Source organism: Meriones unguiculatus, chromosome 16 (genome assembly GCF_030254825.1).
Source record: "Meriones unguiculatus strain TT.TT164.6M chromosome 16, Bangor_MerUng_6.1, whole genome shotgun sequence".
Classification (NCBI taxonomy): Eukaryota; Metazoa; Chordata; class Mammalia; order Rodentia; family Muridae; genus Meriones; species Meriones unguiculatus.
In genome coordinates, this window is record NC_083363.1 from 49,356,890 (window position 1) to 49,381,024 (window position 24,135).

The following is a 24,135-nucleotide window of genomic DNA, read 5'->3' on the forward strand; positions in this document are numbered from 1 at the left end:
ATGGTCCATCAGATTTATGATCCCTATATATGTACACAGGAGAAATAAAAACAAATAAAAGTAAGTCTTCTTTTTTCAAATGATTTAATTAAGAAACAAACAAACAAATAACAAACAAAAAACCAAAAAGACCCTCAAAAGGTCTACTCAACCTCTGTAATTCAGTTAATTCCACATGTAGTTCAATTTGACAACCAAGAATTGCCATCATAACTAGGAAACACAGTTTCTAAAAGATCAGAAATAATATATATGATTTTGTAACTACAGCACAGCTATTTTATAGTACTTTTAAAGTTAACTTTGTTATCTTTTGTATGTGTGTGCCATGTGTAGTGGAGCTACAGAGATCATAGGAGGGTGTTTGATTTCCCGGGACTTGAGCCACAGAAGGTTGTGACCCGCCTTGTGGGTGTTAGGAAATACAGACTGTCCTCCAGGAGAACTACCTGCACTCTGAAAAGGCTGAGCCACCGCTCCAGCCCCTTAGCACTAGTCTTAGTGTTAATTCTCCTGTAATTTTAAAGGTAAACATTTTGGCTTGCTTTGCTCTTTGTTCTTTTATTGATAAGCTCATATTAAGAAGGTTTTTAAAAGGAGACTGACACAGATAGCTAAATCTGTTTTTGATTTTCTCAATTTCCACAATTTCTTGAACTAGTCTCTGCTATCTTCCATGTGAGTATGCCTGGATTGAGTGCAATACCACTGAAAATTAATTTTCTTTGTCTTTTGAAGCTCAGTGCTGTAGTCAAATCCCTTGACATAGGTTCTATGATGCTGTGGAAATGTCAACCACACAATGTTTTACACAATAGGTTCAATTTGACCTACTTAACTGTTCTGAAATGGTTTTTCTTTTCATCATATGAACTCTTTAGATCTGTAATTGTAGGCCATAGGTTAAAATAATAGAGAAGTTTAAAGAATTTTTAAATACATATTTTGTTCTTCTACAGATTTGAAAGGGTCATCTTTGCAGATGTTCAGTTAAAAATGTGAGTGTTACACTGTTTACAGAGCACGAATACATTTTAAGCTTTGCTGATTTAACATCCAACTATAACCCATTGTAGAATCACCATAAAAGAAAGGTTAGCATAACTACAATATTTGTGAATTATTATGTAAGTGAATATGACATCTCTCTTTCACAATTCTTATAGTTGATTGCGTGAACAGCTTTCAATCCCTATCCAAGTATTATTGTATTTTCTACTTTAAAACAGTTTTCTAACTCGGCAGTATTAAACATAATTGATGACATATTTAATCTTCTATAATTTTATCAGTCACTAAACTTTTATTATTTTCTTCTGTTATTTATTGCCTAAAACAGTCATGACAAAGGAAGTGCTAAGTCAGACAACAGCTAGAAAAACATGCTATGCTGAGCAAGAAAGCTCAGGATGCTTTTTGTTATTCCAAACAACCTTTATCTCTAGCATATTTTTAAAACCCAGGATGACCTGTTAAAGCCTGTAAATTTTTAGTTGGACAGTATTGAAACCTCTTTATGTAATGCCACATTTCCTAATATTGAAGTATCTTTTTCAGGTTAAAGACTTTTCTCAAGAAAGTGTGATTACACCATGCAGTTATGTTAAAATTAATAAGGATGAGGATGATGGTGATACAATGGTATGTTTTCTAATACAGTAAACTGAGAGGACAAAATAAACTCCATTTTCTCTCCATTTTAGGACCAGGCCTGACTTTAAAAGAAAAGTCATCAGTCCCAGGAACTAAGCCATAGGTCATCAATTCCAGGAACAAGACCATAAAATCCCCTATCCAAGGAACAGCCTGGAAATAACCACAAGAATGGGAAAATATCTGATCCCAGGATGGGGCATCTGTGCTAGGCAGCCTCATCTCATCATGGCACAGGAATGCAGCACACTGACCACCTGGACAAAAGCCAATGAGGAATTGACCCTTTTAAGTTCCCTCACACCCACCAATGAGGTTTTAGATTACCTAACCCTTGCTAGAATTCCCCTTGTTTCCTACAAAATGCCCTCCCTGCAAGCCTTTGTTTAGGGTCAGCGGTTTGACCCCTGAATGCAGATTTTCATGAAACAAAACAAGCAGCAATATCAATAACTAACAAACAAACAAACAAACAAACACCAGCCCTGATAGATGCAAGATGCTGGGGAGAGCACCACAACCATGGGTCAATATCCATACATGAGAATGAATTCCTGAAACCGCAGAGACCACAGGCCAAAATAGCCCTGGCCCTTGCCCCAGCTGCCACTGCATCAAACTAGAGCACAGCTGGGGGGAGTCTGGAGGAGTCTGAATTAGAGGGGAAGAAAGGAAGGAACCAGACAGGCTTGTAGTTGAAACCTCTAGAAATGCCTTAGCAAGAAGGAACTGCGTGCTGATATCACAGACTCTATTTTGAGCCTCCATCACTGCCATCCTCAGAATGGATCGGTGATTATCTCCAAGCCTGTTCAGACAGCGCTGTGTGATGATTTCCCTTGAGTAGAAACATTTTTCTCCTAAAGGGAGTAGGGTGACTCATACAACTCTGGAAGCTAATGTTGCCATGGTACCATGTCAAGAGGAACTCATCATCTCATTAGCATGTGGAGCTCAGCCTGCTGTTGCACTTCCATAACGTAGACTAACTCTTCCTCCCATGGAACTCACGGCCTGGAGAAATTACTCTTCAAAATTTCAGTTTTGGATGGAATGAGTTAGAATGATGAAGGCATTGAGTACCGTGTGGATGCTTGCTCCACTTGCCTTGAAGCAGTGTTCCACACTGAAGGAACTCAGTGGGAAGCCAAACACACACGAAACAGTCATTTTATGTACAGTTGCAGAATGACTCTGACACTGCGGAGAAAATACTCAAAAAGTTCTGCAAGATTATACCTGTTCAAATCACAACTGACTGGTTAAAATACCGTTTTATTCAATATACTTACCAAGTCTTTATTTTTTAATTTTAATTTTTATTAATTACAGTTTATTCACTTTGTATCCCCCTGTAGCTCCCTCTCTCCTCCCTTACCAATCCCACCCTCCTTCCACCTTCTCCACCCATTTCCCTCTCCAAGTCTATTGATAGAGGAGATCCTCCTCTCATTCCTTCTGATCCTAGTCTATCAGGTCTCATCATTGTCTTCCTCTGTGGCCTGGTAAGTTTGCTCCTCCCTCAGGGGGATGTGATCAAAGAGCAGGCCAATCAGTTCATGTCAGAGACAGACCCTGTTTCCATTAATATGGAACCCACTTGGAGACTGAACTGCCATGGACTACATTTGTGCAGGGGTTCTAGATTATCTCCATGAATGGTCCTTGGTTGGAGTATCAATCTCAGAAAAGACCCCTGTGTCCAGATTTTTTGGTTCTGTTGCTCTCCTTGTAGAGCTCCTGTCCTCTTCAGGTCTTACTATCTCCCCTTTCTTTCTTAAGTTTCCCTGCACTCCGTCCAAAGTTTGGCTTTAAGTCTCAGTATCTGCTCTGATACACTACAGGGTAAAGCCTTTCAGAGGCCCTCTGTGGTAGGCTCCTGTCCTGTTCCCTGTTTTTTCCCTCTTCTGATCTCCATCCTCTTTGCCTTTCTGAATGGGGATTGAGCATCTTAGCCAGAGTCCTCCTTCTTGATTAGTTTCTTTAGGTGTACAGATTTTACTATGTTTATCCTATATTATATATCTAATAGCCACTTATGAGTGAGTATATACCCTGTGTGTCTTTCTGCTACTGGGATACCTTGCTTAGGATGATCTTTTCCAGTTCCCACCATTTGCCTGAAAATTTCATAATTTCCTTTTTTTTTATTGCTGAGTAATATTCCATTTTGTAGCTGTACCAACATTTCTGTATCCATTCCTCAACTGAGGGGCATGAATTGTTCAGCTTCTAGCTATTACAAATAAAGCTGCTACAAACATGGTTGAGCAAATGTCCTTGTTGTGTACTTGAGCATATTTTGTATATATGCCTAGGAGTGGTATAACTGGTTATTGAGGAAGCACCAGATTGATTTCCAAAGTTTACATTCCCACCAACAATGGAGGAGGATTCCCCTTTCTCCACATCTTCTCCAGCATGTGTTGTCACTTGAGTTTTTGATCTCAGCCATTCTGATGGTGTCAGGTGAAATCTCAGGGTCATTTTGATTTGCATTTCCCTGATGACAAAGGAAGTTGAACATTTATTTTTATTTTTATTTTTTATTAATTACACTTTATTTACTTTGTATACCCCCTGTAGTTCCCTCCCTCCTTCCCTCCCAATCCTTCCCTTCCTCCTCCTTCTCCACACATGCCCCTCCCCAATGCCATTGGTAGGGGAGTTCTTCTTTTCCTTACTTCTGATCCTAGTCTGTTAGGATTCATCAGGAGTGGTTGAATTGTCTTCCTCTGTGGCATGATAAGTCAAAGACTTGTATGAAAAAAATTTCCAGTCTCTGAAGAAAGAATTAGAAGAAGATATCAGAAGATGGAAAGATCTCCTATGCTCATGGCTTGGCAGGATTAACATAGTAAAAATGGCCATCTTACCAAAAGCAATCTACAGATTCAATGAAATTCCCATCAAATTATCAAGTCTTTATTTTAAAAATTATTATTAATTTTTGTTAGAATAAAAATCAAATATTTTCACAGTAAGATGTTCAGATGTATATTGTACTTCATTCTTACTTCATTTCATTATTTTCCTCTCGCAACGCCCAAATCCTCTTTTTTTAAATGATTTTCTTAATATTTTATTTTATTTTATTAATTACACTTTATTCACTTTGTATCCCCCTATAAGCCCTTCCCCCCTACCCTCCTGGTCCCACCCTCCTTCCCTTTCTTCATGCATGCCCCTCCCCAAGTCCACTGGTAGGGGTTTTTAATTGTCTTCTTTTCAATACACACGTCTATTTCATGTATGGAATACATGTCACTTGTTTCTTAATATTGTGACTTTAATAACTATATGTATATATAACATATATATATACACAATGATTTTTTCATTGAACTAAAATTTGCATTGAACTAAAATTCCTATGATAATGTTAACTATATTTTAGATAGTGCTATTGTCAAAGAATTCAATACAGTCCCCTGCATTCCCCATGAATGAGACTCAAGGAAAACTTTTACATTATACAGAGATGTAACTTTCCACTTCTCACATATTAAAAGCATATGGCTCTTGTGTTAATCAACAACAGAATTTCTGCAAGAACTAGAAGAATTTCTACCCTGATTGACTAAATTCTGAAATCTGCCAAGAGTTGGAAAAAAAAAAAAAAAAACTTGTGAAATTTCAAGGAGAAAGATCTTAACAGATGAATAATCTATCTTTTCCTTCTTTTTTTGGTCATGCTAGAGATTGAAACAAACCTCCTATGTGCTAAGTCAGTATCTTATAAGCCTTGTCTAAGGATTCAGTACAAGTACCAAAATATCACATAATGTCAAATAATCATATCTTTCAATTCATTATACTTTTAATAAAGCATTAATTAAATATTTGCCCTTTTACTTTATAATAATTTCCACATACTAAGATTTATTGAGTATCCAATATGCTTGAGACAGAGGAAATATCTTTTAAATTATTGATCAAAAACTTGGCAAAAAACCACCCAAACATCTAATTGAGTAACACTACTGTGCATTTTAAAAAACTGAAGCTGAAGGTATTGTGCCTAGTTTTGCCTATTCTTGCACAAATATATTTATGGTAAATTTCTACCTTAAATATTTAAATACAGTCTTTTGAAAAGGTTAAAATTAGACCAACATGCAATGAACATAACCAGTCTTCATAATACCTTCTTTCCCTCCTCATTTTCTATTATTTTATTCTACTTCTTATCGCCATACATTATGTTTTGCATTAAATTCAATATTCAATTCTTTTTAAAACATGCAGAATGTACATTCTTAATAAATATAGCAGGATTAATTCCAGTAACTTGCTAATATTCTCAGTGGGAACTCTGATTTTACTTATTAAAGATATGGGAGCATAATTTTGCATCTTCACATAGGAATGTATCATTAAAACCAATTTTAGGTCTATAAAAAGAAACTTATTACTTCTCATAGCTATATATTGAATTAGTGTTCTGAATACACAATCATGTAGGTATTAATGAAGAACTCAAACCACTTGCACGTTTTTGTTGTTCTAGACATAAAACAGCTACATATACAGATTGAGTGGCCTTTTTCAATAAAATATATAAGACCACATAATCTTTTTATTTATTAATTTTTTATATTAATCACAGGTTATTTATTTTGTATAACAGCCATAGCTCCCTCCCACATTCCCTCCCAATATTACCCTATATCCCTCATCTCCTCCCTGCCCCATTCCACGTCCACTGCTAGGGGAGGTCCTCCTCCCCTTCCATCTGACCCTAGCTTATAAGGTATTTTCAGGACTGGCTGTCATGTCCTCCTATGTGGCCTAGCAAGACTGTTCCTCCCTCAGGGTGGGGTGGGGAGGTAAAGGAGCCTGTCATTGAGTTCATGTCAGAAATAGTTCCTGTTCCCCTTACTGAGGTACACACTTGTATACTGAGCTATCATGGTCTACATCTAAGCAGCGGTTCTAGGTTATATCCATACATAGTCCTTGGTTGGAGAAATAGTCTCATAGGGGACCCCCGTGCCCTGATATATTTTGTCATTGTGGAGCTCCTATCTTCTCATGGTCATATTAACTCCTCCTTTTATAGTCTGATTCCCTGCACTATGCTGAAGGTTTGATTATGAGTCTCAGCATCTGTTTTGATACACTGCTAGGTAGAGTCTTTCAGAGGCCCTCTGCAGTAGGCTCCTGTCCTGTTACTTGTTTTCTCCTACGTCCCATGTCCATCCCATTTGTCTTTCTAAGTGAGGATTGATCACCTTACTCTGGGTCCTCTTTCTAGTTTATCTTCTTTAGGTGGATAGATTTCAGTATGCTTATCCTATCTTAGTGGTCTATATAGGTGAGTATATACTGTGTGTATGTTTCTGCTTCTGGGATACCTAACTCAGGATGATCTTTTCTAGTTCCCACCATCTGCCTGCAAAGTTCATGATTTCCTCATTTTTAATTGCTGAGTAGTATTCCAGTGTGTAAAAGTACCACAATTTCTGTATCCATTCCTCAACTGAGGGACAACTGGGTTGTTTCCAGGTTCTGGCTATTATGAATAAAGCTGCTACAAACATGGTTGACCAAATTTCCTTGTTGTGTACTTGAGCACCTTTTGGTTATATGCTGAGGAGTTGTATAGCTAGATCTTGAGGAAGCACTATTCCTAATTGTCTGAGAAAGTGCCAGATTTATTTCCAAAGTGGCTCTAGCAGTTTACATTCCCACCAGCAGTGGAGGAGGGTTCCCAATTATACACAACCTCTCCAGAATGTGTTGTCACGTGAGTTTTTGATCTTAGCCATTCTGACGGGTGTAAGGTGAAATCTCAGGGTTGTTTTGATTTGCATCTCTCTAATGGCTAAGCTATGTTGAGCATCTCTTTAGGTGTTTCTCTGCCATTCTATATTCCTCTACAGAGAATTCTGTTTACAACTGTGCCCCATTGTTTAATTGGCTTGCTTGATTTGTTGTTTTTTAACTTCTTGAGTTCTTTATATATTCTGGATATCAGCCTCTGTCAGATAAAGGGTTAGTGAAGATCCTTTCCCAGTCTGTAGGCTGTCATTTTGTTCTGATGACAGTGTCTTTTGCTTTACAGAAGCTTTTCAGTTTCATGAGGTCCCATTCATTGATTGTTGCTCTAAGAGCCTCTGCTGTTGGTATCCTGTTCAGGAAGTTGTCTCCTGTGCCAATGAGTTCCAGGCTCTTCCCCAGCTTTTCTTCTAACTGATTTAGTGTATCTGGTTTTATATTGAGGTCTTTGATCCACTTGGACTTTAGTTTTGTGCAGGGTGATAAATATGGATCTATTTTTATTTTTCTGCATATAGACATCCAGTTTGACCAGCACCATTTGTTGAAGATGCTGTCTTTTTTCCATTGAATGGTTTTGGATTCTTTGTTGAAAATCTTTGCTCTTTGTCTTAAGGAATAGTTTTGCTGAAATGACAAGTATTACTATAGTGTATATTTATAACATTTTAGGAATGAGAAAAGATTACATAATTTTAATGTATGTGTCAGTTATAAAAAGAAACAAACAAGCCACAATAGCAATAATGACATTAAAAACAAATTCATTCAGAAAATAAGATTGTGCTCAAGTAATGCTGGGTGTTCTGCTGGCTGGTTTTATGTCAGGTTGACACACAGACTAAAATTAGCTGAAAGGAGAGAATTTTAATTGAGGAAATGCTTCCATAAGATCTGGCTGTAAGGCATTTTCTTAATTTGTGGTTGATGTGGAAAGACCCACACCATTGTCCACGCCTGAGCTGGCGGTTCTGGGTTCTATAAGAAAACAGACTGAGTAAGTCATAGGAAGCAAGCCAGAAAGTAGAATCCCTCCATGGCCTCTGTATCAGCTCCTGTCTTGAGGATCCTGTTCTATTTGAATTCCTGTCCTGGTTTTCTTCGATAATGAACAGTGATATAGAAGTGCAAGTAAAATAAACCCTTTCCTCTCCAACTTTCCTTGGTCACGGTGTTTCATCATAGCAATAAAGATTGTAACTAAGACTAGTGTCTAAATAAAGCACATGTGAGAGGCTTAAAGTAGCTAGCACTAGCTGAAACTTGGACAATTTAAACACAAAGTTTGTTTTGGAGAAATGACTATAGAAATTAAGCAAAATGTAGATATATTTGTCTAGAGTGGTATAAATATAAAAAAAAAAAAAACACCTGTAAATTCTTCTTGATAGTAGAATGCCAAATGTTGAATTGGGAAGAATTAATATTATGAAAGAAAATCACAATTTAGTCACCATATTAGAATAAGTATTAGGTAAGACTTACTAATGGGTAAATAAAACTAATGAGGCATAAGAGACACACATGCATATACAAGCATATATGCATATATATTCCATATATATATATAGAGAGAGAGAGAGAGGGAGAGAGACAGAGGTCAACATAAGGAAATCTAGGACATACTGTTTTTATAAAATGATTAATGTTAAGATCATTAGTAATGAAATATAAATAAAATATATTAACCTATATAAAATTCCTGATTATGAATTATAGATATATGTATGTGTAGTAGTTATTTCGTCACTGCTATTAAAAAATGCTTGTCAATGACTCAGGAAATTAAGACTGTATTTAAGCATACAATTTGAGGTTATACTCCAGCATGACAAGGAAGATATGGCAGCAAGAGCATGAAGCACTTGGTCACATCATCTCTGCAATCATAAAACAGATAAAAACAAGTGTTGTTACTCAGCTCCTCTTCTCTTTTTTTATTCAGTAAGTATCTGATCCACACAATGGTGATGACAACATTAGGGTGGGGTTTCCAATTTAAATTATTTTAATCCAAAATATCTCTCTTAAGCATGGTTTACATTTATTTCCAGAGGAATTCTAAATTTCATTAAGTTAATTATCAAGATTAAACATTGCACTCATCAAAAGTCTCTAGAGAAGCAAAACTTATAGAGTGATAAATGAATTGATTAGGTTGTCTTCTATGATACCATTTGGGTAGTCTAGCAATGAATGTCTCATTTTGGAAATATGCTTAATGAGGTAGCACAGTTGTAGAAAGCAAATACTGCATGCTCTAGTTCATCCGTAGTTCCTAACTTCATATCTTCTGATATGAATGTACATAGATTAATCAGAGAAGCCAGAGAAGTGAAAAAAGACAGACAGGGTCAGCAGAGATAGTAGAGATAGTAATAAAACTAGAGATAGTCAACTAGAGATAGTAATAAAAGGATATAAGTGATTTAAAGAAAATGGGTAAAATGGGAAGGAGAATTTTACTGATATGGGCAGGAGGAGGTCAATAAAGAAGGAGAGGTGAGGAGGAGGAGGGTAAAATGACATTAAAGATGTCTGAAACAATCATAGGGAATTATATTATTATTTATTCACCTAAATTAGGTATACTACATATAAGATTTTGTATGCACATACAACTCTAAAGAAGTCGTCCCATTTATGCTGACAATATATTTTTTTTGATAGCAGCAATGAACTGTCAACAAAACCAACAACATCAATCTTCAGAGATCTCCCTTCTGCCTTTTGGACAGGGGAATACAAGAGATTCCTAGTAGCATATGGGCTACTGCTGTTGTCCTTGGCTGCCTCCCAAGGTTAAGGTGAATTCCTATTGCTGAAAACAACATGCACTTTGATTGCAGACACAGGCACTGACCTGAACCTGATATGATAACCTCTTCCACTCACACCACCAAGATAACTAGTATGAGAAGACATTATGCAAGCTTCAAAAGGATAGAATAGACTAAGAGTCCTACCCAGCTGTAACACCTATGAACTACAGGGGTGACCAGCATGCCCCAATTTATCCCAACTACAATTAGTGGCACTCACATGTTGGTATTAACCAAAATCTTTCTGGTTGAACTTGAGGCCAAATGGAAATCATGCCTTGTAGAAATCTAGTCAAGCACCTAGGGCTAGTGAAACCATGGGTCTTCAAAGAGAACACACTGCTGCCACTCTACTAAACAGACACAATTACTAACTGCATTCTAAATATGTATCTTCTATGCTATGAGTGTAGCTCTTACCACCCATCAATAAAAATCTCTGCAACAGAAAGAGACTGATAGAAAATAAACCACATTTAGACAAAATGAAGAGAAATATGCACTGTGGTGTCCAGACCCAACTGATACATCTACCATGCAAGTTGTGCACCTAAAGCTTAGGGACATCAGGGCAGAAGGGGTAGAATGTGAGTGTGAGAGCCAGAATACCGGAACATATTCTGTGAAATGTGTCTTCTAGGAATTATTAAGCATACCCTTTGATACCTCAACAACAGGGCTGCTTAAATAAGACCTGGAGATTTACAAAGTAATAGATAGGCTAACAGGGAAGTGGGAACTCTCACAGGAACCCACCCATGGATAATGAACTATAGGTGTATTAGTCAGGGTTCTCTAGAGGAACAGTACTGATTGAATGCACACACATTTACACACACACACACACACACACATATCTCCATGCACACGTGGGATCACAGAATTTATTTATGGCTGTGATCCAGCTAGTCCAAAAATGGCTTTCTGCCAATGAAAAGCCCAACAGTCTTGTAATTCTTTAGCCCATGAGGCTGAGTGTCTCAGCTGGTTTTCAGAACATGCAAGAATTATGGAGAAGAAGGCTCTAATGACAGTGAAAGAATGGACTTGACAGAACATGATACAGCAAACATGCAAAGAGCTTCCTTCTTCCATGCTCCTGACACCAGAAAGTGAGGCACATATTAAAGGTGGGTCTTTGTAGGTCAAATGATATAATTGAAAAGGAAATTCCTCATAGGTATAACATGCCACTTGGGTTTTAGGTAATTCCAGAGTAGTGTGAGTTTAAAGCCAAAAATAACCATCAAAAAAAAAAAAAAAAAAAAAAGAGGAACTAGTGAATGTTAAGAGGGTGGGAAATAGTTTTTCTGAATGATGTGATCCTTAGTTGCTATCCAACTTCATGTGGCTAGCCCTGAAACCATATACATACAAGGAATACTACACAGTCTAAAAAGATACCATGATTTCAGGAGGAAGCAAGCACAGTGTTCATGGGAGGGGCTGGAAAGAGTAAATGAAGTGGAGAATATTTATATTTTCATATATATACATATAAATATATATACATATATATGTATGTATATATATATACACACACATATATATGTATATATATATATATATACATATATATATAACAAGTGCATGGTTGTAATACAAGGACTCAGAGAGGCAGAGGCAGGTGAATTTGTCAGTTTGAGGTTAGCCTAATCTACAAAGTGATTCTAGAATAGGCAACGCTACACAGAGAAACTCTGTATTTAAATATATATATATTCATATATATAATATTTATATATATAATAAAATAACCCAAAGCCCATTGGTCTATCTCTCCAGCAGCAGTATCCATCTATGCATATATTTGTATTCATTTTTGTATTTTTAAACTTTTATTAACGTGAACAGATATGTAAATTTTATATTATGTGTAACATAGGGCACTATGATGTATGTCCTTGTGGAATAAATACATATCCCTGACCACACTCCCTCACATAACTATTTTTTCTCATCTACCATCTTTACATTTTGGAGAATATAATTGTATTCTTCAGTATATATGTATCCATATAAATATATGCTCTCTCTCATACATACGACACACACATTTTTCCAGACATAGATCACTTGAGAGTTATTGTTGTTCTGTATCATATTTGTTGAATCACACAGTAATAAACCCCCTTTACCTTAACCATTATTATACTTTCATGTCCATGGAGTCAATGTTTTTAAATTCTACATGAAATACTTGCCTTGGTACCTAATTCAGTTAACTAATTACTGGGTGTACATCAAAAGGAAACCGAGCTTGAGTATCAAAGACATATTTTGATTCCTTGGTTTATGGTTGTATTATTCACAATAACAATTTTTCCCAGGTGCCAACTAAGAGGAACTGCATGAAGTGGCACTCACGAACACAATGAGTGTTGTTAATTCATAATGAAGGAGATCGTGTCATTTTTAACATGACCTTGCTATTAGTTTAAGACTTTTGGAGCATTTACAATAGAAACTCAGTAGCTGTGAAGATTTTTGAACTTAAGAAGTAGGAGAAAATGTATATAAATTATTTTTCATAATTATATCACAAATAGAGAGGATTGAGAGAATCTTTTTTGGAATCATGACTAATTCTTGAGACTGGAAATAGCATGAATAAATTTCTTACCTGAACTAAATACTAAAATTTTTTCTGGCAATTAGTATTCATTTGACTCTCTCATTTAAAACACTTTTAGTATTGTCTTCCATATTGATGTCATTTCCTTAGTAAAGCTATGATAATCTCTCATCTGAATTTTCACAGTGCTGTTCTGTAAGCCTAAGTTCTCATCCTTAGAAATATCCTTTTCCAGTTCTAGTGAGCTGTCCCACTTGCTTAGCAGTTCTTCATGCATCCTGTAAGAGTCTGGAAAATTATGCTTACTGTCCTTCCATAATTCCGTGCCATTCTCTGTCTTCTTTCATCAGCCCTTTCGTTTATACAGTGAATTATACAACACTGTAATACCTCTGGTAGTTGGAATATGAGTATGTCCTTCCTTTTTGCACCCTTAATGCTTGGTCTTCTATAGGGGAGGTGTTTGGGGAGGTGTCAAAAACCTCAGAAGACGTGTCCCTCTTGGGTGTGAAGCACCTCTAAGTGAGACATCCCTGAAGAACTCTCATTAGCAATTATTAATTGTTTGTAGTTTTTTCCAAGTTTAATCCCTAAATACATATGTAAAATTAAGAACTTTCTCTTTCTTTCCCCTTCATAGCTTCTGCATAAGGACACAGAGGATGTATATTTATTTATAATAGCTTTAGGCCTTATAGCTGGGAAGATATTGAGCTATTCTAACTATCTATGCTGGCCTGGACTACTTCCCAGACAAGTGGTCCAATATCTGCTACCTTAGTCTTGCACTGACTGCTCCTTGTTCATCTGTGCTCTCATGGTGCCTCCCTCACTGCTGACTCTCTCCTGGCAACTCTCTCTCTACCTGTCCCTGAACTCCCCGGACCCCATCTGCTCTCCACTGGGATCAGAAGTCCAAGAAATGGTCACGAATTTGGAAGGTACTTGGGCTGGGAATGGCACTGGAAATGTTGGAGGGGGAAAGTAATGAGATAGAAATGGCTTAACTACTCATATATGAAATTCTCAAAATTAAAACAAGAATAAACGTTAAGAAAGAAGGCTGTGTCGAGCTGGAGGAAATAGATGACTGAAGATCGAAGGCCTTTCTTTGCAGGTTGGACCAGCACTTCCTGTCTCTTTCTGCTTTCAGTCCATGAGTGAAGTAGCACTTCCCACCTGCCCTTACACACTCAACAAGGGCTCAGAATCAACAGAGCCACACAGCAGAGAACCCCCAAATAAAGCCTCAGAAACGGTCAGCCTGCTTTTTTAAATTAATGAGTTACTTAACTTCTCTCAGGTATTTGGTCACAGCAATAAAATCTAATATAATCCTTTGTTCATTCATTCTTTGACACACACATGCACATTGATAGCCATGCTCTACCTCCTGTATACTGGCTTGTATCTATGGAAATTTTCCTTGACCTCTAAAACATAATCAAGCCTCTCCATGGTGACTGCACATTTTTATATTTCCTTGTAACATTGTTCTGTTGTTCACAATCATTAAATTCACTACTTTGAGTTTTCTGTTTGGTGACTGTATTGTATCCACTTTAGAATATTTCATGAAATCATGCAAGCGTCTCCAGGATATTATCCCAGACTATTTTCTTCACGTGAAAAATCTCTTACACCTCTTAGCAGCAGCTCCTCACTCTTCTCTCACACTGCCTTTGACAACACTAACACGTAAGTGCTCTTTCGTATAAATAGAATAATGTTACGTGTAATCTTTATTTTTACCTCCCTCGTTTTATTTAGTAGTTTTAATACCTATCCAGGTCAAAGCAGTATTAGTACTTCATTCTTTTCAATGGTGAAATAACATTCTATTGTCTGAATCTCATCTTCATTTTCTTTTTAACAGTTAAACAGCGGGACTTACTGGTTACTGTGTGGATATTAAGAATACTGATACTATGATCGCCTTTGTAGAATTTTTTATCTAGATGTGTGTTTTCAGTTTGTAGACCTACTTAGGAGTAAAATTGCTGGATCGTGTTCTAACTCTGTTTAACTTTTTGAAGTATTGTCAAAATTCACCAACAATGTGATTACCTTTTTTGATGATAGACATCTTAGGAGCTAAATAGTAGCTATGAGCCATATTTTTACAAATTACTGACACTATATATATGCATGTGTGTATATAGTGTCATAAGATGTAGATTCAAACTTTTGGCTATTTTTCAGTATAATTACTGTTATATTGTTCAATGATAAGGGTTCATAGTGATGCTAGACACCTCTGCCCTGCGATCTGATGATTTTCAGACACACATGCTAATCTTTGAATTTCTGGGCACCTGTAAGATTATGTTCTATAAACTATAAGTTAAAAGAGTTGATCTTATATAATTTATCTCTATTTTGGGTATCACCCCCTTTTTTGTTTGTTTTGGTTTTGTTTTTATTTATTTATTTTTCTGACTTTGGTTTTGGAGTTATATCTAAGAAACCACTTATTCATCCAGGGCCACAAAGCTGTATAGTTCTGTTTCCCTTTGTACAGTGAGACATATGGTTTATTCTGAGTTACACAATACCACGGCCATTCTTTTGCATGTTGGTATCCACTTGCCCTGGTACTACTTGTTGAAGACTATTTTACCACTGAATATTTTGATTTTCACTTTTGTAAATGATCTCATGCCAAGCCTTTCAAGTGCTTTGTCTTACTGTGTTACTTTTCTTGAATTGAGGCATCTAATTTTTATAGACAGAATAATTTAAAAAACAAAATTTATTTCCTCATAGTTTTAGTAGCTGGTACCTGCAGATGAAAGTTTATGAGTTATATATTCTCAGTTTTAAGTATTGCTGTTGATATTTATGCTGATACTTTAATAGTATATGTATGTAAAATTTACATTCATATTGTTCATTTATTTATTGCACTTTTCTTTATTTCTTTTTATCTTAATCACAGGTTATTTACTTTGTATCTCAGTAGCAACCTCCTCCCTCATTCCCTCCCAATCTCACTCTCCCTCCCTCATCTCCTCCCTGCCTCTTTCCAAGTCCACTGCTAGGGGAGGTCCTCCTCCCCTTCCATCTGACCCTAGCTTATCAGGTATCTTCAGGATTGGCTGCCATGTCCTCCTCTGTGGCTTAGCAAGACTGTTCCTCCATCGAGGGGTGGGGGGAGGTAAAGGAGCCAGGCATTGAGTTCATGTCAGAAATAGTTCCTGTTCCCCTTACTGAGGTACACACTTGGATACTGAGCTACCATGGGCTACATCTGAGCAGGTGTTCTAGGTTATATGCATACATGGTCCTTGGTTGGAGAAACAGTCTCATAGAGGGCCCCAGTGACCTGATATATTTTGTCCTTGTGGAGCTCCTAACTTCTCTAGGTCATACTAACTCCCCCTTCTTTCATATGATTCTCTGCATTCTCCCCAAGGTTTGATTATGAGTCTCTGCATCTGCTTTGATACACTGCTAGGTAGAGTCTTTCAGAGACCTGCAGTAGGCTTCTGTCCTGTTACTTGTTTTCTCCTACTTCTGTCCATCCCATTTTGCTTTCTAAGTGAGGACTGATAATCTTAATCTGGTTCCTCTTTCTAGTTTATCTTCTGTAGGTGCACATATTTTAGTATGTTTATCCTATCTTATAGGTCTAGTGTCCACTTATAAGTGAATATATACCATGTATGTCCTTCTGCTTCTTGGATACCTCACTCAGGATGATCTTTTCTAGTTCCCACCATTTGCCTGAAAAGTTCATGTTTTCCTTGTTTTTAATTGCTGAGTAGTATTCCATTGTGTAAAAGTACCACAATTTCTGCATTCATTCCTCAACTGAGGGAAAACTGGGTTGTTTCCAGGTTCTGGCTATTATTAATAAAGCTGCTACAAACATGGTTGAGCAAATGTCCTTGTTGTGTACTTGAGCATCTTTTGGTTATATACCTATCAGTGGTATAGCTGGATCTTGAGGAAGCACTATTTCTAATTGTCTGAGAAAGCCCCAGGTTGAGTTCCAAAGTGGTTGCATTCCCACCAGCAATGGAGGAGGGTTCCCAATTCTCCAAACCTCTGCAGCATATGTTGTCACTTGAGTTTTTGATCTTAACCATTTTGATGGGTGTCAGATGAAATCTCAGGGTCATTTTGATTTGCATCTCTCTGATGGCTAAGGTACGTTGAGCATTTCTTTAAGTGTTTCTCTGCATTCTATATTCCTCTACTGAGAATTCTCTGTTTAAAACACTGTCCCATTTTTAATTGGCTTGTTTGATTTATTGCTTTTTAATTTCTTTAGTTCTTTATATATTCTGGATATCAGCCCTCTGTCAGATATAGGTTTGGTGAATATCCTTTCCCAGTCTGTAGGCTGTTGTTTAGTTCTGATGACATTGTCTTTTGCTTTACAGAAGCTTTTCAGTTTCATGAGGTCACATTTATTGATTGTTGCTCTTAGAGCCTGTGCTGTTGTTGTTCTGTTCAAAAAGTTGTCTCCTGTGCCAATGAGTTCCAGGCTCTTCCCCACTTTTTCTTCTAACTGATTTAGTATATCTGGTTTTCTATTGAGGTCTTTGATCCACTTGGACTTTAGTTTTGTGCAGAGTGATTCAGGGATTTTTGTTTCTCCATATGAAGTTGATAATTTTTCTCTCAAGGTCTATAAATAATTGAGTTGGTATTTTGATGGGAATTGCATTGAATCTGTAGATTGCTTTTGGCAGGATGGCCATTTTTTTTAATGCAGTTTATTCAGGAACCTTGAACAATCATCTGACCCTGGGGAAAGCCAGCCCACAGCTTAAATAGCCTCTGGGTAGCCAACCCCAGCGTGCCACGTGGGCAATGCAGATAGGTCCACATACATGGAAGCAAGCCAGATCCTCTGCCTTAGCCAAATGTGGAGTTGTTTGTGACAGAGAGCACTCACCATCGGGAAGGTAGAAGGCAGAAACCAGGTCCATCTTTAAGGCACAGCATTACGCAGCTCTCTACAGTTCCCCCTTTTTGTTTTAGACGAATCAGGCAAGAGTAGAGGTCTGATCTCTGATATTAGAAATAAATTGGGACTTTGTACCGATGTTCATTTAGGTACAAAGAGCATCCACCCAAAGAGCATCAGACCCATCAGATACCTTTTTCTCAGAGGCGGGACTTGGGGCATCAACCCGCATGCAATTTTCTCGTCTAGTCTGTTTGGTGTTCTGTAGGCCCTTTGTATGTTTATGGACATCTCTTTCTTAAAGTTGGAGAAATTTTCTTCTATGATTTTCTTGAAGATATTTTCTGCACCTTGGGGACTGGAATCTTCTTTTTCTTCAATTCCTATTATTCTTAGATTTCATCTTTTCATGGCATCTTTGATTTCTTGGATGTTTTGTGTTTGGGACTTTTCTGATAAGTATATCTTTAAAGTCATTTTTCCTGTGTTTCCGATGAATTGGAGTATCCATTGATTTTGGGAGTTGCTGGTGAAGCCACGATTTCCTGATTTTTGGTGGGTGTGTTCTTTCACCTACTTCTGGCCATTTGTTTAACTGTAACCTGCATTGTTTGTTCTTGGGTTCTGCAGTTCAGACTGGTACTGTCTTTCTCTGGCATCTGGAGAATTCTTCAGAAGATGAGAGAGGTCCAATGGTTTCAGAGTGTGCATTGATGTTTCAGCTGTACCTGTGGGAGGAAAGTTCGCAGGCGCAGGACAAATGCAGGCGAGTATGTGTGTGTGTGCATGGAAGTTTGCCTTGAGGTGCTAGAGAAGGTAGAGGCCTTCAGTGTGAGGAATGGGTGCCTTGTGGTCACCGACGGTGTCACAGGTGCTGAAGTTATCACATGTGCTGGTGATGATTGCCTGTGCAAATTCTCTGAGTATGTCAATGGCCTACAGCCTACTGGCAATCATCTCTAACTGAGCTCCAGGGGTTATTTGCCTAAACTCCACCAGTAGCTCCACAGAGCCCAGGCTTCCTTGTCCTACGAAACCCTTTGTTTCCCACCATGGATGTGTGGGTGGGAGATTTCTGATGTCTAGCTGCTAGCTTAGAAGCATCCTGGATCTGGGGCTCTGCAGGCACTTGGGGGTGCACTCATTCTCTAGTAGGTCAAATCAAAATGCACAGGGGTTTCTCCTGTTCTCTAGTGACAGGTTTGGATCTGCCGAGCCAAATGTGTACTCAGACAGCTCAGTGGTGTTGCAGCCACTGTACCTGGGAATCCAGTTGCATCTGCAGAACTGGGGTGTCTAGGTGCCTGCCGGGCAGTCTTGTGTAGCCACTCCTGTGGCTCAGAGCCTGGTGCCCCTGGGCTGTTTTGTAGGTCCACTGGACTTTGGTGGCTGCACAGACTTCTGTGCTGTCTGTCACTGAGGGACTGAGTGGCTCTTTCAGTCAGGCTCTGTGGAGTTGGTGAGTCAGGGCACTTGCAGGCATGGGACCCAGGCAGGATTACGCCTCAGATCTCGGGCTCGGGATGCAGGTGATGCTGGTGACCGGGGCTGCGGTGCCTCTGCTGTCTCAGTTCTCAGGCAGCAAGATCTGTGCCCCTGGTGCTGTGGCTCAGCTCCTCCAAGGCGGAGGGAGGCCAGAAGAAGGAAAGTGCCCCTCTCCATTCCCAGAGAAGTCCGCATCTGACCTGAATCAAAAAGTTCTCTTCTCCTGTGGTGTCCCTCTCCTTCAGGGAGCCACAGTGTTGATTTTCCGATTTCAGTTGCTCCTCCACTCACCAGTTTCGGAGTTTCAAATCCTCTGCCTTTCAGAAACTGTGCTCACTGATCACCACCATCTTGCATCCCCCTCATTGCACTTTTCAGTGCGCATTAATTGTATAGATATCTATGTCAATGATTAAAAATCTGTGAATTGAAAAGAGTTCTTCCATTTGAAGAATGCACACAAGGCATATGAGAGACTGAACACATAAGCATGTGGTAAGTTTTGTCCGCACTATGTACATGCTAAGAAAAGATAATGATGTAAGTGATGACATGATTTTCTATGTTTTCATAAAGGAGACAGAAATAGCTTTTAAGATGAATAGAAAATTATAATTAACTAGGGAGAAGCAACTGCCTGTGGAGATAAGAAAACACCAGGGACAAAAATATCTAGTAATTAAAGGTAGAGGGTATGCGGGGTGTGTAAAGAGAAGTAAAAGCCTTAAGATCTATAAAGCAGGCTTCGTGAAAGAGGTAGAATGCAACCAATTTGTTTGCTTATTTTTCTTCTATACAATAATCACAGAGAAGTTAAAATGGGGATACCGACAGTGAAATTTTATCTTGAACCTGAAAATGACTAGTCAGAAAAATGACTAGTTCACAGCAGAAATGCAGCTAGCAATGCCCAGAAGAGCAAGAATAACCGGAAGAAGACAATATCTCCAAAATGTCATTGAACTATCAGCAGTCAGGAGCAGACTGAGTAGGAGTGTAAAAGTAAGCATTTCATTGAAAGACTCTCATGAATGTGGCCTTAATGAGCCACTTCCAGGGAAAGTAAAGACAGTACTGGTGTGGTATAATAATAATAATAATAATAATAATAATAATAATAAAACAGAGCCTGAAATAAATGAGATCCCAGGCACTCCATAGCACATTGAATTTTGAAAAATTTTAAACAACATGTAATTGAATTATTTTATAATTGAATATATAATACATTTTAAATTGAAAATACAGCTGAGTTATTTTATAATTAGATTAGTTATCATGTAACAAAACAAGAAAATGGCTTATCTCATTAAATATAGAAAGGAGAATGTGGAGGTGCATGCATATAAGAACTTTGCATTTTTTTAGTAAAAGAGATAGACAGATATTGGTTACTTTAATCTTCTATGAATTTGGGTACAAAGCATCACCATTCTGCAAATGTATATACTGAATCCTAGTCCCTAATGAGATGTTAAGAATTTGAGCCATTGCAATTAGTCATGAGGTCAAGGCTCTCATAAATGAGATTAGTGTCCCAGGAAGCTGCTTTTGTCCTCATGTCATATAAGCACAGTTAGAAAGCCCAATCTATGAACAAAGAGATGATTCCCTCTCAGACACGACATACGTAAGTGTCTTTGATCTTTGACTCTGCATCCTTTAGTTTTGAGAGAAATAAATAGCTGTTGTTTCTAAGCTTCTGGGTTGATGGAACTTTGTTACAGCAATTCAAATACACTAAGATACAAAGTCAGAAATATTCAGAAATACTCAACCCTTTTAAATAGCTTCAGGATTGTGAGAAATAGCTGCTCAAAAACTCACAAGCCTGAGAAATAGGTTTTTAGATAGTAAGGTGGGACAAGAGTGGGCTGTAACTAAGATACTTCAGTGCTAGGCAACATATTATTTTTTCCCAGAAGTTTCCAATATGCTTAGAAACAGAAAATTCAGAAACCCATAGAGATATAATATAGTGACAAGCTTTGAACGAAGGTAAGAAGGGGCTGAGCATGCTGGGGAAAGAGTAACAGTGGCATGGGAATGCCACAAAAGAGCAAAGCATCCCCAAGCATTTGAACAAGGTGGTATTAAAAGAATGAACATTGTCGACAATGGAGAACACATTTAGAGGCCTACCAGAAAAATCATGAAGGGTTATAGATTATACTGAAAAAGAAATCTTGATTTCTTAGATATTGATGAATCTGGAATAAAATAATCTAAACTTTAGAGAGTGAACTGCTAAGCCAAACAAAGAAATATTGCAGAAAAAAATCAAGTAATTTTTTTTAAGTTAGAAAAAGGCATGTGGGGTTTGTTCTTTTGTTTGTTTTTGCAGTTGGGTCTGTATACCACTTGCATGCCTAGTTCAAGTACAGACATAAGAAGGGCATTGTGTCTACTAATGCTAAAGCTATGATGGCGATGAGCTTCCATGTGAGTGCTGGGAACCTTTTTGAAGACCAACCAGCGCTCTTAACCATTGAGCTCTCTCTCAAGATCCTGTTTCTGTTCTTACTATTGAAGCAAAACTACCAGAGTACCAAGGTAAGAGAGGTGAAGGCTCAGCCCAGTGTTGTGACTGCCCTGAGGCATGGAGCAGGTTCAGGGAAAGTAGCTGGACATATGTTCTAGAAGAGGTGGGTGTCACCACTCTCACATGGATAACTAAAGTTACAAAAGACCTGAGATACATATGTGCTCAACTTGAAACATTGAATATTTGAAGAGAGAAACAAAACAAAACCACAGAAACAAAAACCAAAAAAACCTTCCAGTATAGAAGATCCTCTTGCCTTTGGGGGAAAAAAGTGGCTTCATTTTAGCCCCTAGATTTGAAAAATAATTCTACATAAAGTTGGAGGGCACATCAAATATTAATACAGAGAGAAGGACTGCAAACTGGTTAGACCAAAAATACTTTATGTGTTTGGAAAGGATCTTGTGAGTCCAAAGACATCTTGAAGGGCTGAAATCAATTTCTGTATCCACCAGCAAAATAATCTTTAGAGAGAGCTAGGAGAGAGACATGAAAACTCTCTGAGAATCACCCTTCCTTGATGTCAGCGATTTGGAGTATACCGGCTGTGTCACCATCCCAGGCAGCGCTTCAACCTCCAACATCCTGCCCCAAGCGGGCACTAATTCATGCACTGGGCTGGGACTCATGTGCCTTTCTTCTGTGGCTTTTGTGCATAATGTTTATAGACATCTTTCTCTGATTTAAGAGATCCAACTGCAAGTCAGTTACAACCAAATGAAAAAAAAATGGACATGGCTGATCCAAAGTATGGTTCACTGTAGATGGAAGGGAGAACACAGCTGGAGTCATTTGGAAGGGTCCAGACTGAACTAGGTTAAGAGAGAAAGAGAGAGGAAGGGAGAGGAAAGACAATGGACCAAGAGAGATCCAGGAGTGGAGCCAGCTCAGAGTCAAGAGACCAAGAGACCAGCTTAACCAAAATGTTTGGGTTATACAGGAATCAGAGAAGCTGGGGGAAGGGAAGCCCAGCCTTGGGCTGGGGAGTTCAGAGTAGAGGGTGGATTCTGCTGGCCTAGAGGATTCTGTAACAGGTAGTTGCTGAAAAGTGGGAAGCCATCCTCTCCTTTGATAAGTTAAATAGGCACCTCAGTTGGACACTTGTCCTGAGTTTGAGACTAACATCCCAGCCTTTTGTTTATCGTAAAGGTCGACTACTTCCGGTTTCAGCACCGGAGGAATGAAAAAAAAAATTAAGTAAAGGAAATGAAGACAAGATACTCCTGGATATGGGTTGAAGAGAAGGTTTGTTGTAGACATGAAGGGGGAAAACAGCTAAAAGCATATGGAATGTATGCCTTCAGGCCAGAAGAGGACACCAAATCTCATTATAGATGGTTGTTAGCCACCATGTAGTTGCTGGGAATTGAACTCAGGACCTTTGGAAGAACAGCCAGTGCTCTTAACCTCCGAACCACCTCTTCTGCCCAATTATTTTCAACCCGTTCTGTTCTTAAATTTATGTCAGTTTGTTTTTCCTATAGCATGCACATTTATAGCAATGTTTTTCAAAACCGAATTTTTCTTTGTCAAGAAAATACTTTGTTGGAAATAACAAAACCAAGCATTACATATGCACTTGTTTTTAAACACAAAGACCAAAGTTGGGGTATAAGTTCAAGGACGCTCTTATGAACTAGAATGTTTTCAATAATTTGGTGTAACATTTATTTCAATAATTTGGTGTAACATTGCTTTCTCTCCTGGAAAGAAAAGAGAAAACTTGTGGAAGGTTAAACAAATGCCCAGCACTTCAGTCTTTGGTAAGACGTTGTTCTGGGAGTTCTAACCATAGAGCTCCTCTTTTATTCAGCTATCCACAACTAGTCTACTCTTAATTCCTATAAAAATCACACTGAGGGTCACCTGTGTAAAATGTACTCAAAATAAATAAAGGCTTAATATTACAGTCCATTCATGATGGAGCCCTTTACCTCTCACCTTTATGCTCAGATGCCATGTTGCATTTTATTTATTCAGGTTTACCCATGTTTTCCATAATGCTCCTTTGAAAATAAGAAAAATATCAAAAGTTTATATTTACCAGGCATTTACTGAGTGCTTTAAGCAATGCTATGTCTAATAGTCTTTTTTAGCATTTTTAATCCTTTAGGTCTAAGATTATAGACAGAGCATGATGACAGATGTTAAAATATTCCTACTTCTGAATTTTGTTTAATTATGTCTTAAACCCCTTTCTCCTCCTTGTCTTCTTTTTTCATCCTCTCTTTCCCTTGGCTATCACCATCATCACCTATCCTTAAAGAGCACTCTGACCTTGAATGGAAGAGGACACTATTGCCTGTCAATGAAAGTGTATTTTAAGTGTTCAAAGTGACGAGGATCAAAAATAGTT

General features: G+C 38.0%; 1 long non-coding RNA gene across 1 annotated transcript in view; it reads right to left on the reverse strand.

The window, feature by feature from the left end:
* Positions 1-3,071: 3,071 nt before the first annotated feature.
* Positions 3,072-24,135, reverse strand: part of LOC132648239 (uncharacterized) — a 31,451-nt gene continuing 10,387 nt past the window's right edge. The window contains exons 2-3 of the long non-coding RNA XR_009586610.1: positions 4,338-4,435; positions 3,072-4,156 (exon numbers count right to left, since the gene is read on the reverse strand). This is a non-coding gene — a long non-coding RNA (uncharacterized LOC132648239). The remainder of the gene's footprint in view (positions 4,157-4,337; positions 4,436-24,135) is intronic.